Source organism: Macaca fascicularis, chromosome 1, assembly GCF_037993035.2.
Source record: "Macaca fascicularis isolate 582-1 chromosome 1, T2T-MFA8v1.1".
In the NCBI taxonomy this organism is placed as follows: Eukaryota; Metazoa; Chordata; class Mammalia; order Primates; family Cercopithecidae; genus Macaca; species Macaca fascicularis.
Window position 1 is genome coordinate 160,175,964 of NC_088375.1, and position 14,917 is coordinate 160,190,880.

At 35.8% G+C, this 14,917-nt stretch overlaps 1 protein-coding gene across 20 annotated transcripts in view; it reads right to left on the reverse strand.

Moving 5' to 3' along the window:
* TNNI3K (TNNI3 interacting kinase) overlaps positions 1 to 14,917 on the reverse strand; it is a 301,864-nt gene that overhangs the window by 80,595 nt on the left and 206,352 nt on the right. The gene's annotated exons all lie outside the window — the stretch shown is intronic.

Below are 14,917 nucleotides of genomic sequence, written 5' to 3' on the forward strand. Positions count from 1 at the left end.
TTTATAATTGTTCATTCATTTGGTTTCAGACTCAATAAATAGCAGAAGGCATTTATAAGGAGTGAAGGAATATGCAAGGAGCAAGTCGTTTTGTTTGAAGTATAGGGTATGTACATGATATTATAAGAAGTAAAGATTGAAAGGCAGATTAAACAAGACTGCATAATGCCATAAATCCTAGGCTAAAGAGCTTATATTGCATGTAGTAAACATGGAATACCACTGAAATTTCCACTTCTGATAGCACCTGTATCATTGAGCAAAATAGATTTTTTAAAGCTTAAATCCTATTACTGGTTATAAGGTTGTTGGGATTTTAGTTTTTAATTTTATAAAGTAGTTATTATTTTTAAAACTCTCTTGGACACTTCACATCCTTATTTTAGCTAACGACACTCATTGATTGAATTCTGTCGTGTTGCCTGCCTGCATGGATTTCTGAATATTGCTCATCTCAATGTCTGCATCACTGTGTTGTGATTCTTAGAACTTCACTGTAGATTCCTGATTGCTAAATATTTCCTGTTCTGCAACCAATGATTTCTATACTCTCTTAGAAACCAAGCTTGTAGCTACTTTTACTGAATGCATTTTGTATCAGGCATCATGGCAGGTAACTATATAAACTCCTTTAATCCTCCTAACAACCATGCAAAGTAGGTGGTGGTGGTGGTGGTGGTGGTGGTGTGTGTGGAACTAGTTTTTAATGTATAAACATTTTACATATAACTAGTAGTTGGTGCAGACTTTTGTTTCAAAATCCATGGTCTCTTCAGCACACATTATAATGAAAATACTCTGTAATCAACACATGATGCCCTGTTATATCTCACACAAATTGCTCTGCATCAGTGAAAGGATAAAGTTCCAGGACATTGCTGCTTCCTATCTTTTAGATTGTGGCGTTGTAAGCATCTGTCTATATCTTAATGACTTTTGAGATATAAGCCACAACTACTGCCTCTACTCTACCAAAATTTACTCCCATCAAATTCTGTTTATCCATACACTTTCAGTAGGTCTAGTGAAATTATATGCAATGTGATTTGATCAACACTTTGCTTTATGGATTATTCTGAATTATTACCTAATTTTGCCAATTGTAAATTAATACTTGTTCTTTGTAGAAGTTTAAAAAATTAAGAGAATTAGAAGGAATAAACGTTATCATTTAGAAGAAACCATTGTTAAAATATTTCATGTATTTCTTATATATTCTTTACGTCATTGACCATATGTCAATATGCAATTATGCAATTTTTTCCTAAATATTAAATAATTAATCTAAGCAATCAAGCATTTTCTTATGTTATTAGCACTCTATGTTAACCTATTTTAATGACACTGCGTTTAGCTTTTAATCATTTCCCAATCTGAGGTTGTTCCAAATTTGGGTGTAAACACTTCAAAGAATATCTTTTCAACACGAGTTGCCAGATTTCATAGATTATTCATTTATGATATTTTGAGGAGTGAAAACGATGTGCCAAAGTGCGTAACTACTTTAAAGACTTCGGTACAACAATTATTCTAACAGTTGTACTAAATTTATACTCTCAACAGCATGTGTGTGAGGGTTATCAATATATCTCATCTGCACCAGAATTAGGTTTTCTCATTTTATAAAACATGTTACTAATTTCAGAGGTAAATACATCCACTCATTTTTTGTTGTTTAGATTGTGTTCTTATCAAATATGTCACTCCTTATCAAATGTTTTCTGTGTCACAAAAAATTAGGCATTTTGGTGTACTTTCACTGGTTACTCTTGACTTTTTTTTTTTTTTTTCTCGAGACAGTGTCTCGCTGTGTCACCCAGGCTGGAGTGCAGTAGTGCGATCTGGGCTCACTGCAGCCTTTGTCTCCCGGGATCAAGTGATTCTCCTGCCTCAGCCTCCCGAATAGCTGGGACTACTGGCACGTGCCACCAACCCCAGGTAATTTTTTTGTATTTTTAGTATAGATGGGATTTCACTGTGTTAGTGGTATGGTCTTGCTCTTTTGACCTCGTGATTCTCCTGCCTTGGCCTCCCAAAGTGCTGGGATTACAGGCGTGAGCCACCATGCCCAGCCACTCTTGACTATTTTTAAATTATTTCTGGAATGAGGTAAATCAATAAGCAAACAGACTGGTGCTTAGCAATCATTGATCTTCTAACTTTGCTCTACTTTGTTACCTTATGATCATTTGGATATTGTTGAGCTGGTGTAGCTCTAAGTACATAAGCCAGTATGGTGAGCACATTTAAAATAATTGTACACAGCCTAATGGGTGGGGAGGGACTACTCATAAAATGAGTTAAACTCAGATGCAGGTGCCAGCCATCCCCCTTTGAAACTCTTTTAGATTCTGGTATCAAAAATATAGAGTTACTTGTTTGCTTCTTGGCAGTGTGTCTGGAAAATCAGTTTAAGATGAATGATATTTAATTCTTCATTATTCAAAGTAGATTCTGCAAAGTCTTGGCATCTCCTCCCCTTTGCTTTAAGCACTCTTGGCAGTGATACTACTTATCAGTGCCTCCACCGAAAGTGGGCAACGCAACATGAGGGGGTCATGACATGGAAATTTGTCACCTTGAGATTGTTTTGTCAGTCTTGCTTAAGCAGCCATGCTACACTAACATTTGGGAAATTTTCTGGTATTACAGATTCAGGAAGGCGATTGTCAGCCCATTAATCAAATTTTTACCTTGATTGCTACAAAAAATATGTTAGAGGATTTGTGTAAATGTTGGTTTCTACTTTAAAGAGTGAGACTTTACCATTAAAGGAGAATAAAGCTAAATTTAAAAATATTAATAACTATTTATTGAGCAACTATTATGTTTCAACACTATCCTGAAATATTTATCAATAGTTTAGTAAAAATAATAATCTAGATCTAGAGTAGGAATATCTAATAGAACTTTTTACACTGATAAAAATGTTCTTGTAATCCCAGCACTTTGGGAGGCCAAGGCAGGCAGATCACAAGGTCAGGAGATTGAGACCATTCTGGCTAACACAGTGAAACCCCGTCTCTACTAAAAATACAAAAAATTAGCTGGGCATGCTGGCACACACTGTAGTCCCAGCTACTCGAGGCAGGAGAATCACTTGAACCCAAGGCAGAGGTTGCAGTAAGTCGAGATCATGCCACTGCACTCCAGCCTGGGCGACAGAGCAAGACTCCGTCTCAAAAAAAAAAAAAGTTCTACATTGTTCAATATGATAGCATAAAGTTACAGAGCACTTAAAATGTGGCTACTGTGACTGATACATTGAGTTTTTAATTTGTTTAATTTTATTTAATATAAATTTAAACAGTCATGGTAAGTGGCTTTCATATTAAACAACATAATTCTAGAGCATAGCTTGCACTCTCATTATCCTGAATAACAAGACCTGAGTTAAACACAGTATTGTGAGTCAGCTGCAGAGTCTATGTAACCATGGTGTCAATTTGTGGATTCAACTTCTCCCTTGTTTGTCAATACTTTATCAGGAAAAGAAAAGACACGAATGGAGACTGTCTATGTTGCTTCTCAAAAGTGACAGACCAGTGAAAAGCTACAGAACAAGCATTCAACACAACACGTGATAACCTCATTCATATATTCATTTGTCAAAATGTACTGACTATTTTATGTAAGTGATAATAAACCAAAAATAATCTGGTGTTATTTTTTTCAATGAAAGTTGGTAAATGAATAAATAAGAAATAAGTGAATGACTAAGTTTTTTCACTGCATGTTATGGTTCAGTCGTTAATTCTAAAATGTGATTCCTTTTGCCTGGAATGTTCTCCCCTACCCCTTTTTCCTTCATAACATCTACTGTCATTTAGGTCTTAACTTTGATTGACTTTTCCTGGGTACCTTCCTACGTACTCCCATAACAATCTGTACTATCATAACATGTATTATACTTAATTGCCTCTTTATTTGTCTGCCTGTGCATATAGATCATAAATGCCTTGAGGTCAGGGACTGTCTTTTAACCATTGTATCTTCTGTGCCTAGCACAGTAATTGGCTATTAATAGGTATTCAAAAGGTATGCATTATTTCCCTTAGGATAATGGCCTCCAGCTACATCCATGTTGCTGCAAAGCACATTATTTTGTTCTTTTTATGGCCATATAGTATTCTATGGTGTATATGTAGCATAGTTTCTTTATCCAATCCTCTGTTGATGTGCACCTAAGTTGATTCCATGTCTTTGCTATTGTAAATAGTAGAGGTCATTATCCAAAGGGAATTAATGCAGGAACAGAAAACCAAATAACACATGTTCTCACCTATAAGTGGGAGCTAAACATTGGGTACACATGGACATAAAGATGAGAACAACAGACACTGCAGACTACTAGAGGGGGAAGGGAGAGAGAGGGGCAAGTTGAAAAACTGCCTATTGGCTGCTATGCTCACTACCTGGTGATGCGATCCATAACCCAAACCTGAGCATCACAATATACCCATGTAGCAAACCTGCACATGTGCCCCCGAATCTAAAATAGAAGTTGAATAATAATAAATTAAACAATTAAAAAGGTAGGCACTAAAAGTGTTATTTAACTGGAACTAATATAAATTCTGGTATATAGGACTCAGTAACATTTACTGAATAAATGAATGAAGATGATAGCTCAATAGCAATAAATATCTTATTCATTATTATGTTTAGAGAACAGGGCACAATGCCTAGCCATCAAGAAACACTGTAGAATGAATATAATGTTTAGTTTAATTCTAGATTACAACATGATCAGGTAAATTACTGAAATCTCGTGGCAAATTTAATCAATAATATTATCTTTCATTAAAAAATATGGGAGGAGGTGCTTTGATAAATTGAAGCAGAGTGACATAATAAGAAGTACCTTTACCAAGGAAATCTGGAGGCCTAATTTTCAGTCTGGCTTTGCTGTAAACTCTCTGGGAGATACTAATTAAGCCAATTTGCCTCATGAACATTAATTTTGTTAAATGTAAGATGAAGCAGGGAAGACATAGTATAATGGTGGCAAGCATGGGCTTTGAAGACAGGGAACCCGAGTATTTAAGTCTTGACTACTCTCTTACATTGATTCTAAAGGAACTTAACCCACACATTACTAGGACTAAATGAGATAATATACATAGAGCTCCAGGCACATTGTTGTCTCTCAGCAAGTGTAGCTGCGTTGTTGCTATTATTATCATCATCTGCACATCTGAGAGTCTCACCATTTCTTTTTGGTTTGAACCTAGAGAACTAGATATAAAAAACATAATTGCATGTTTTCTGTTTTGTTTAGAATGCCAGTTATCTTAGATCCTTTTTAGGTTCTCTTTGGGTATGAATACCAAGTAAAATATTACATTGAGTTACTGCAAATTTTAAGGCTACAACCTATCTCATTGGTCATAAGGCTCAGCTCATAATGCAATATGACTATGCAGACAGAATGACTGAGCAGCTCTCCTTGACAACCTTAATTATCTATACCCCACTTATGGATAAGTTAGTATTAGTTTCTCAGTCCCTAAAGTAACCTTTCACTGTCTTCTGTTTTATAAAATTAAATTTAGAAACTCATATTAAAAAGACTGAAAAGAGAGCAATACACTACAATATTTTGTTAGTAAGTTTTGACCAGTATGAAATTGCCATAAATATCTTAATTTTTCCACTTTGATTGTGTTTATGTGTGTTCTGAAAAGTATAATTGATTCTACTTCATTGTTTTTAATGGGCAGGGCTGTGGTGAGACAAAGCAAATGTGTTCTACAATCCCAGCAAGAGCTAAGACACATTCTTTGTTAAACTGACACTTTTCAATGATGTATCACCAGAGTGTATAGCATCTGAGAGAGACCATGAGATTGCAATCTTGAGATTGCACCAAGAATGGCTTAATTTTTTAAGCCACATCCCATTCTCATTACATACTGTCAGAAGAATAGATTAATTTGCTCCATTGTCTGTTCTCATTGCAATCTTTGTCAGTCTAATGAAATATTGGAATGTTAATATCAGCTATATTCATAGAAAAATCTCCATCTATTGGCCTGATTTAATCTTTCCAGTGATCTGGGTGGTGATTGGTTGGCTCTGCTCTTTTTAGTGATAAACTGATAAGGATTAGCACAATAAACAAGATTTCAGAACTTCAGCTCACTCCTATTTTCCTGCCGCTTGTCAATGCACAGTCCACACCATCAGTGTGTTTGTATCCTTTGAAGTTATTATATTCAGAATACTTTATGGTCCAAATAATATGTTGAAAAGGACATACTCATGTAATATTTAAGGATGGGTAGTAAACTCAAATGGCTACCAATATGAGACCTGTTGGATATCTGTGTATTTAAATGTACTTTAATTCATATTTTTAAATACCATGTGACGTAAAAAGTCTGCAAGCCATATCTGGTTCCCGGACTTCCATTTTGCAACTCTGAGTTAAAGTCTCAATATGAAGTCTCACCAAATCCTGCCTAGAAAAAATTGGCAGATGTTCTTAAATTACTGCTATATCCCAGGCTATAAGAGCCTGGCATTAAGGAATCTCAGGACACAGAGTTAAATTTCTTTGTGAACCAGCTGGCTTCACACAGGAAAACAAAAAGAAAACAAGAGACTCTCTTCTCTGGGCCCAGACTATAATTTGAAAGTGATCCACAAATCTGGGTACCTGGTTATAAGGAAATGGGAATGGATACAATACATATTGATGGATTAATTCATCTCAGCTTTCTTCTTTAGTTGATCATGATGTATTGGAGGAGACAAGCCCAGGAGAGAAATGAAATCTAGGAAGCAGGTGTTGATTTCTTTCTGTAAAATGTATTGAGTATAGCTCTTATTTGCCAGGTTGTGCCAGCTTCTTTTTCATCTTGCCTGGTTCTTCTCTCTCTGTTTGGCTTCACACCTTGGCTCCTTCTCTTTCTAATCTGATCATTTCCCTCCTAAATCTGCTCCTTTTCTTGTATCCATCATTATCATGATGGTTAAGCCAGAAGCCTAGAAGTCTTTCTTGACCTCCTCATTTCCCTTGTGCTCCCACCTCAATCCATTGGGAAGTCCTATTGAAATCTCCCTAAACCAATATGTCCTTTCTCTTTCAAAGCTACTGCTTCAGCTAACGTAATAGATATTTCTTCTAGATAAACTGATTTCTCTGCCTCCAGTTTTGAATTTCTCCAACCCAGCCTTTGCTTTGTTACAAGAGGAGCATTCTAAAATAATAATAAGAGTTGTTCTATATCCCTTCTTAAAACTTTGCAGTGACCTCCATTGATGATACACACAAGGCCTGTGATAGTTAATTTAATGTGTCAACTTGACTGGGCTAAGAGATACCCAGATAGCTGGGAAAATGTTATTTCTAGTGTGTCTGTGAGGGTGCGTCTTGAAGAGATCAGCATTCGAGTCGTAGACTGAGTGTAAAAGATACACCCTCACCAATGTGGGCTGGCATCATCCAATCCCTTGAGGGCCCCAATAGAATCAGGAGGCAGAGGAAGGGTGAATTAGCTCTCTTTTCTGGGGCTGTGACATGCATCTTCTCCTGACTTCAGATATCAGCACTTCAGGTCCTTGGGCCTTCAGACTCTGGAACTTACAGTGGTGACCCTGCTGATTCTCAGGACTTTGAATTCACACTGAATCACATCACTGACTTTCCGGGTTCTCTGGTTCGCAGACAGCATATTGTGGGATTTCTTGGCCTTCATAATCATATGAGACAATTCCCACAATAAATCATCTCTTATAGATATAAATAGAAATATTTCACTGGTTCTGCTTCTCTGGAGAACCCTGAGTTGTACAAGGACCTTCAACATCTGGTTCCAGTTTTACATTTATAGTCTGTGTTGTTTGACTGATGTCCTTGTCTTCTCTGATTCATCCCTACTGAACTGTCTGTGGATTTCTCAGGGCTCTGGACCTTGCCGGTATAGCTTTCTTCTGGATCATCTTACTCACCTCTTCATAGTTTACCTATTTAATTAGTAGACATCTTTTAAAGGTGCATTCAGGTATCATCTGTTCTAAGAAACCTTCCCTGATATCCTTTTACTACCTCCAGTCTGGGTAAAAGGCCCTTCCAGGGAGCATCCTTAGCCCTCTGTGCTTCTCTCTAGTTGAGACTTACTCTGCTGATTTTACTTCTGTCACTCATTCTCTATACTATGAGTAGTTTGATGGCCTGGTCACTGACCTATTCCTCTTTATTTTCTGCTTACTATGGCACAGTTTCTGGCTCATGGAAAGAAAGAACTCTATGGTGGCCTAAAGATAATAATAATAATAGCTAACATTTATTGAATGCTTATTATTGTCAACCACTGCTCTAATCTTTTGAAGTAGGTCTTATTATTATATCCATTTCAAAAATAAATGAATGCTGGTGAGGATGCAAAGAAATGGGAACTCTCATAAACTGTTAGTGGGAATGTTAATTAGTACAGCCACTGCAATGGAGAACAGCATGGAGGTTTCTCAAAAAACTAACAATTGTACTACCATATTATCCAGCAGTCACACTGTTAGGTATATATTCAAAAGAGAAGAAATCAGTATATCTAAGAGATGGCTGCACTCCCATGTTTACTGCAGCACAATTCAAAATAGTAAAGATTTTGAATCAACCTAAATGTACATCAATAGATAAATGGATAAAGAAAATTTGGTACATATTCATAAGGAATATTATTCAGACAGAAAAAGAATGAAATCCTATTTGCAACAACATGGATGGAACTGGAAGTCATTATGTGAAGTGACATAGGCCAGGCACAGAAAGACAAATATCACATGTTCTCGCTTATATGTGGGAGCTTAAATAAAATGAACTCATGGAGATAGAAAGTAGAATGATAGTTACCAGAGGCTGGGAAGGGTAGTGGAGAAGATGAGATAAAGTGGAAACAGTTAATAGATATAAAAATACAGTTAGATAAAATGAATAAGATCTAGTATTCAGTAGCATAATGGAGTGACTATAGTTAACAATAATTTGCTGCATGTTTTAAAACAACTAAAGAATGGAATTAGAATGTCCCTAATCCAAAGAAATGATAAATGCTTAAGATAGATATCCCTATTATTCTGGTTTGATCATTACACATTTTATGCCTGAATCAAAACATCACATGTACCCTGTAAATATGTGCAACTATTATGTATCCATAATAACATAAAAGAAAGAATTAAGAATAAAAAATAATAAACTAAAGTATAGGTAGGTTAAATAAATTGCACAAGGTCACAAGACACATGCCAATTCTCTTTAGTCCCTACAGTGTTAGCCTGAAAAATGTTTTCTTTAAAATATTGAATTAATTTCCAACATTAAAAAATGTATAGATTTCTTAATTAACAAGCAGAAATTAGTTGATATGGTCAGCGTGGGTATACCTATGTTCCTGCTCAGTGCTGTTTGGCTGAAGCATGAGTCAGAGCACGTGATTTCTTATTCAACACACTGTTCAGCCTTGAGCATCTGCATGCTTCCCATGGTCCTGTGTGCATTTGATCTTTTTTATTTGACCTTTAAGGTGGTGGATGTGATGGTTTTTCAGTTTTCCTAAACCTGTGATTACAGGTTGATTTGAACATGTGAGATGCAAAAGAGACCCTAACTTCAAGCTTTTCTGAATGTATACCTATCACTTGTGTAGGAGTCAATGCTAATATTGGTGTTCTTTGTTTATATTTTTCCCAGGAGGTAGTATGCTGCGAAATCCAGAAGGATGAGTCCTGTGTAATGTTGCTACTACAATAATTGATAATGCTGTCTCACTTTGGAGTCATGGATTCGTTCCTCATTGTAAATGGCTAATATGTAGCTTATATTGAATCTGATGCTTCACATAATTTATTGCTGAACATATGCTAGATTGCCTAAACACTGCAATGATATTAGACATCTTGTTTCTTGATTCATGGTAACTGTCCAAGTTTGAAAAATTCAGCATCTATCATAAACAAACTCTCTTTCCAATAAAGTACTATACATTTTAATATCTGGGATATTGGAATAAAATTACTCTTAGGCAAGACTTTCAACATTTTATTAAATATTCTCCCTCTAAAATGGGTAACTATTTCAGGGGTCCATGAACTAAAATCTCAGGGCCATCTTTACCTTTTTAAAGTATTCAGTTTATAATTAGCAAAGTCTAATGAAGTAGAGAAAATTACAAAACTGTGAGTAAAATGCAACAAATACAATGATAAATGGTGACTTGGGATAAGGAGGAAATTGCACATAACTTGATATTGGAGAATTAAGAAAGATTTTTGGAAAGAAATTACATTTAGACCAAGACCTAAAATAAATTGGAGTTAGTGTAATGAAAAGTGGAGAAGAGTGTCTCTGACAAAGAGACTAATGTGCACAAAGGCATGGAGGTAAGAGGAGACATGCTGGGGAAATGAAAGTTTCCTGTGGTTGGGATGACTCTGGATGACAGGCTGCATGTGGTGAGAAGGAGGCCGGGAGGCAGGCAGGGACATAATCATAAGGGGCTTTGAAGATTGTGTTAAGACATATTGTTTTTATCTTAAGAGCAAAAGAAAAACACTGGGAATTTTAAGTCAGAGAAGTGCTATGTTCAAATTTGCATTTTTAGATAGCTAAATCTAGTGATTGGTGGAAAAAAGATGATGAGCAAGGCTGAAGACAGGATACTATTTAAGACAATGTGCAGTATTCGACATGTGAAATAAGGAAGTAGCTGTGGAAATGGAGATAACTGGATGGATTTGAGAGGTAAACTGTAGAACCAAAAATAGGAAAATAATTTTAAAAAGAAAGAAAGAGATAAATAAAATGAGAACTAAAGAGGAGTCAAGGACGACTTTGAAATTTCTACATGGGCCGCCTAGAGAATGAGAGTGCCACTAAAGTAGAGAATCAAAGGGAGCCTTGACCTTGTGTTACACTTTTCCCTAATCTTGCACCTTACAGAGAGTTTGCAGTTTATAAAGTGTGTTCACAAACATCATCTCATTTAATGCTCACAGTAATTTTTGTGGTGGTCATCATTAATTGCATTTACTGAGGAAACAGAACTTGTGAAAAGGCCTAGAGGTCAGATGAAATGCAACATACTGAGAGTATAGAAAGTGAACTAGTGTTAGTAATGTGAGAGGTACAGAATCAGGGAGAGTTTTACAGGACATAGTAAGAATTTTGAGATTGAATCCTAAGAATATGGGAAGCCATACAATAATTTTAAGCAATGGTAATATATCAGGTTTATGTTTTTAAAATATCATTTCAGTGGATGTTTAGAGATTGGAGAGGAAAAGAAAACAAAAATAAACCAAGAAAGAACAGCCAAAAACAATTTCAGAAGTTCAAGCGATAAAGCTGGCAGTTTGCACTAGGGTGATGGCAGATGAAACATTTTGAGAAATAGACAAAGTTAAGATATATATCTTACCACTTCAATTCAACATTGTACTGGAGGTCCCTGACTGTTCAAAAAGGCAAAGACAGACAGAAAAGAAAGAAAGAAAGAAAGAAAGAAAGAAAGAAAGAAAGAAAGAAAGAAAGAAAGAAAGAAAGAAAGAAAGAAAGAAAGAAAGAGAGAGAAAGAGAGAGAGAGAAAGAAAGAAAGAAAGAAAGAAAGAAAGAAAGAAAGAAAGAAAGAAAGAAAGAAAAGGTACAAAAAAGGGAACTAGGATGGACAAGTAAATTTAGTAAGTTTGTGGGGTACTAGATTGTAATAAAACATTATTATATTTCTATATATTAATAGTAGCAAAAAATTGGACATTGATTCATTTTGTTTTATTAAGTTCTCGGGAAACGTGCAGGATGTGCAGGCTTGTTGCATAGGTAAACATGTATCATGGTGGTTTGCTGCACCTATCAATCCATCACCTAGGTATTAAGCACAGTATACATTAGCTATTTTTCCTGATGCTCTCCCTCCCCCGGCCTTCCCCAACAGGCCCCAGTATGCATTGTTCCCCTCCCTATGTCCATGTGTTCTCATTGTTTAGCTCCCACTTATAAGTGAGAACATGTGGTGTTTGGTTTTCTGTTCCTGTGTTAGTGTTCTGAGGATAATAGCTTCCAGCTCCATCCATGTCCCTGCAAAGGACATGATCTTGTTCCTTTTTTATAGCAGCGAAATATTCCATGGAGTATATGTACCACATTTTCCTTATCCAATCTATCATTAATGGGCATTTGGGTTGATTCCATCTCTTCCCTATTGTGAATAGTGCTGCAATGAACACAAGCATGCATGTATCTTTATAACAGAATGATTTATATTCCTTTGGGTATAGACCCAGGAATGTGATTACTGGGTCAAATGATACTTCACATTCTAGGCCTTTGAGGAATCACCACATTGTCTTCCACAATGGTTGAACTAATTTACATTCCCACCATCAGTGTAAAAGCATTTCTATTTCTTCATAGCCTCGCCAACATCGTTGTTTTTTGACTTATTAATAATCGCCATTCTGACTGGCATGAAATCGTGTCTCATTGTGGTTTTGATTTGTATTTCTCTAATGATCTGTGATGTTGAGCTTCTTTTTATATGTTTGTTGGCCGCACAAATGTCTTCTTTTGAGACATGTCTGTACATGTCCTTTGCCCACTTTTTAATGGGGTTGTTTTTTCATGTAAATTTGTTTAAGTTCCTTGTAGATTGTGGGTATTAGACCTTTTTCAGATAGACAGATAATAAACATTTTCTCCTATTTGGTAGATTGTCTGTTCACTCTGATGATAGTTTCTTTTGCTGTGCAGAAGATCTTTAGTTTAATTAGCTCACATTTGTCAATTTTTGCTTTTGCTGCATTGCTTCTGACATTTTTGTCATAAAATCTTTGTCCATGCTTATGTCTTGAATGATCTTGCCTAGATTTTCTTCTAGGGTTTTTATAGTTTAGCTTTTACATTGGTCTTTAATCCATCTGGAGTTAATATTTTTATAAGGCATAAGGAAGGGGTCCAGTTTCAGTTTTTTGCATATGCCTAGCCAATATTCCCAGCACAATTTATTAAATAGGGAATCCTTTCCCTATTGCTTGTTTTTGTCAGGTTTGTCAAAGATCAGATGGTTATAGATGTGTGGTCTTATTTCTGAGTTATCTATTCTCTCCCATTGGTCTATGTGTCTGTTTTTTGCTTACCAGTACCATGATATTTTGGTTATGTAGTCTTATAGTGTAGTTTGAAGTTGGATACCATGATGCCTCCAGCTTTGTTCTTTTTGCTTAGGATTGTCTTGGCTATATGGGCTCTTTTGGTTCCATATGATTTTTTTTTTCTAATTTTGTGAAGAATGTCAAAGGTTATTTAATGGTAATAGCATTGAATCTATAAATTACTTTGGGCGGTCTGACCATTTTCATGATATTGATTCTTTCTCTCCATGAGCATGGAATGATTTTACATTTATTTGTGTCCTCTCTTATTTCTTTGATCAGTGGTTTGCAGTTCTCCTTGAGGAGGTCCTTCACTTCCCTTGTTAGTTGTATTTCCAGGTATTTTATTTTCTTTATAGCAATTGTGAGTGACAGGTTCATTCACAATTTGCCTCTCTTCTTGTCTATTGTTGGTGTATAGGAATACTTGTGATTTTTGCACATTGATTTGTATCCTGAGACTTTGCTGACATTGCTTAAAGCTCAATAGGTTTTTGGACTGAGACAATGAGGTCTTCTTGACATAGGATCATGTCATCTGCAAACAGAGACAGTGTGACTTTCTCTCTTCCTATTTGAATATGTTTAATTTCTTTCACTTGGCCTGATTGTCCTGGCCAGAACTTCCAATACTATGTTGAATAGGAGTAGTGAGAGAGGGAATACTTGTCTTGTGCCAGTTTTCAAGAGGAATGCTTCCAGCTTTTGCCCATTCAATATGATATTGGCTGTGGGTTTGTCATAAATGGCTCTTATTATTTTGAGGTATGTTCCATCAGTACTTAGTTTATTGAGAGTTTTTAACATGAAGGGATGTTGAATTTTATCAAAGACCTTTTCTGCATCTATTGAGATAATCATGTGGTTTTTGTCTTTAGTTCTGTTTATGTGATGAATTGCGTTTATTGATTTGCATATGTTGAACCAGCCTTACATCATGGAGATGAAGCCAACTTGACTGTGGTGGATAAGCTTTTTGATGTCCTGCTGGATTTGGTTTGCCAGCATTTTATTGACAATTTTTGCATCAATGTTCATCGGGGATATTGGTCTGAAGTTTTCTTTTTTTGTTATATCTCTGCCAGGTTTTGGTATCAGGATGATGCTGGTCTCATAATATGGATTAGGGAGGAGTCCTTCCTTTTCAATTGTTTGGAATAGTTTCAGAAAATAAGGTACCAGCTCCTCTTTGTACCTCAGTTAGAATTCAGTTGAAATCCTTCTGGTCCTGGGCTTTTTTTTTGGTTGGTAGGCTATTTATTATTGCTTCAATTTCAGAACTTAATATTGGTCTACTCAGGGATTCAACTTCTTCCTGGTTCAGTCTTGCAGGGGTGTACATATCCAGGTATTTATCCATTTCTTCTAGATTTTCTAGTTTATTTGCATAGAGGTATTTATAGTATTTTCTGGTGGTTGTCTGTATTTCTGTGGAGTCAGAAGTATATCCTCTTTATCATTTTTTATTATGCCTATTTGATTATTCTCTTTTCTTCTCTATTGGTCTAGCTAGTGGTCTATCTATTTTATTAAATTTAAAAAAAAAAAAAAAAAAAACACCTCGTGGATTCACTGATTTTTTGAAGAGTTTTTTTGTGTCTCTATATCCTCCGGTTCACTCTGATGTTGGTTAGTTCTTTTCTTCTGCTAGTTTTGGCGGTTGTTTTCTCTTGGTTCTCTAGTTCTTTTAGTTGTAATGTTAGGACGTCAATTTGAGATCTTTCTAGCTTTTTGATGTGGGCATTTAGCGCTATAAATTTATCTC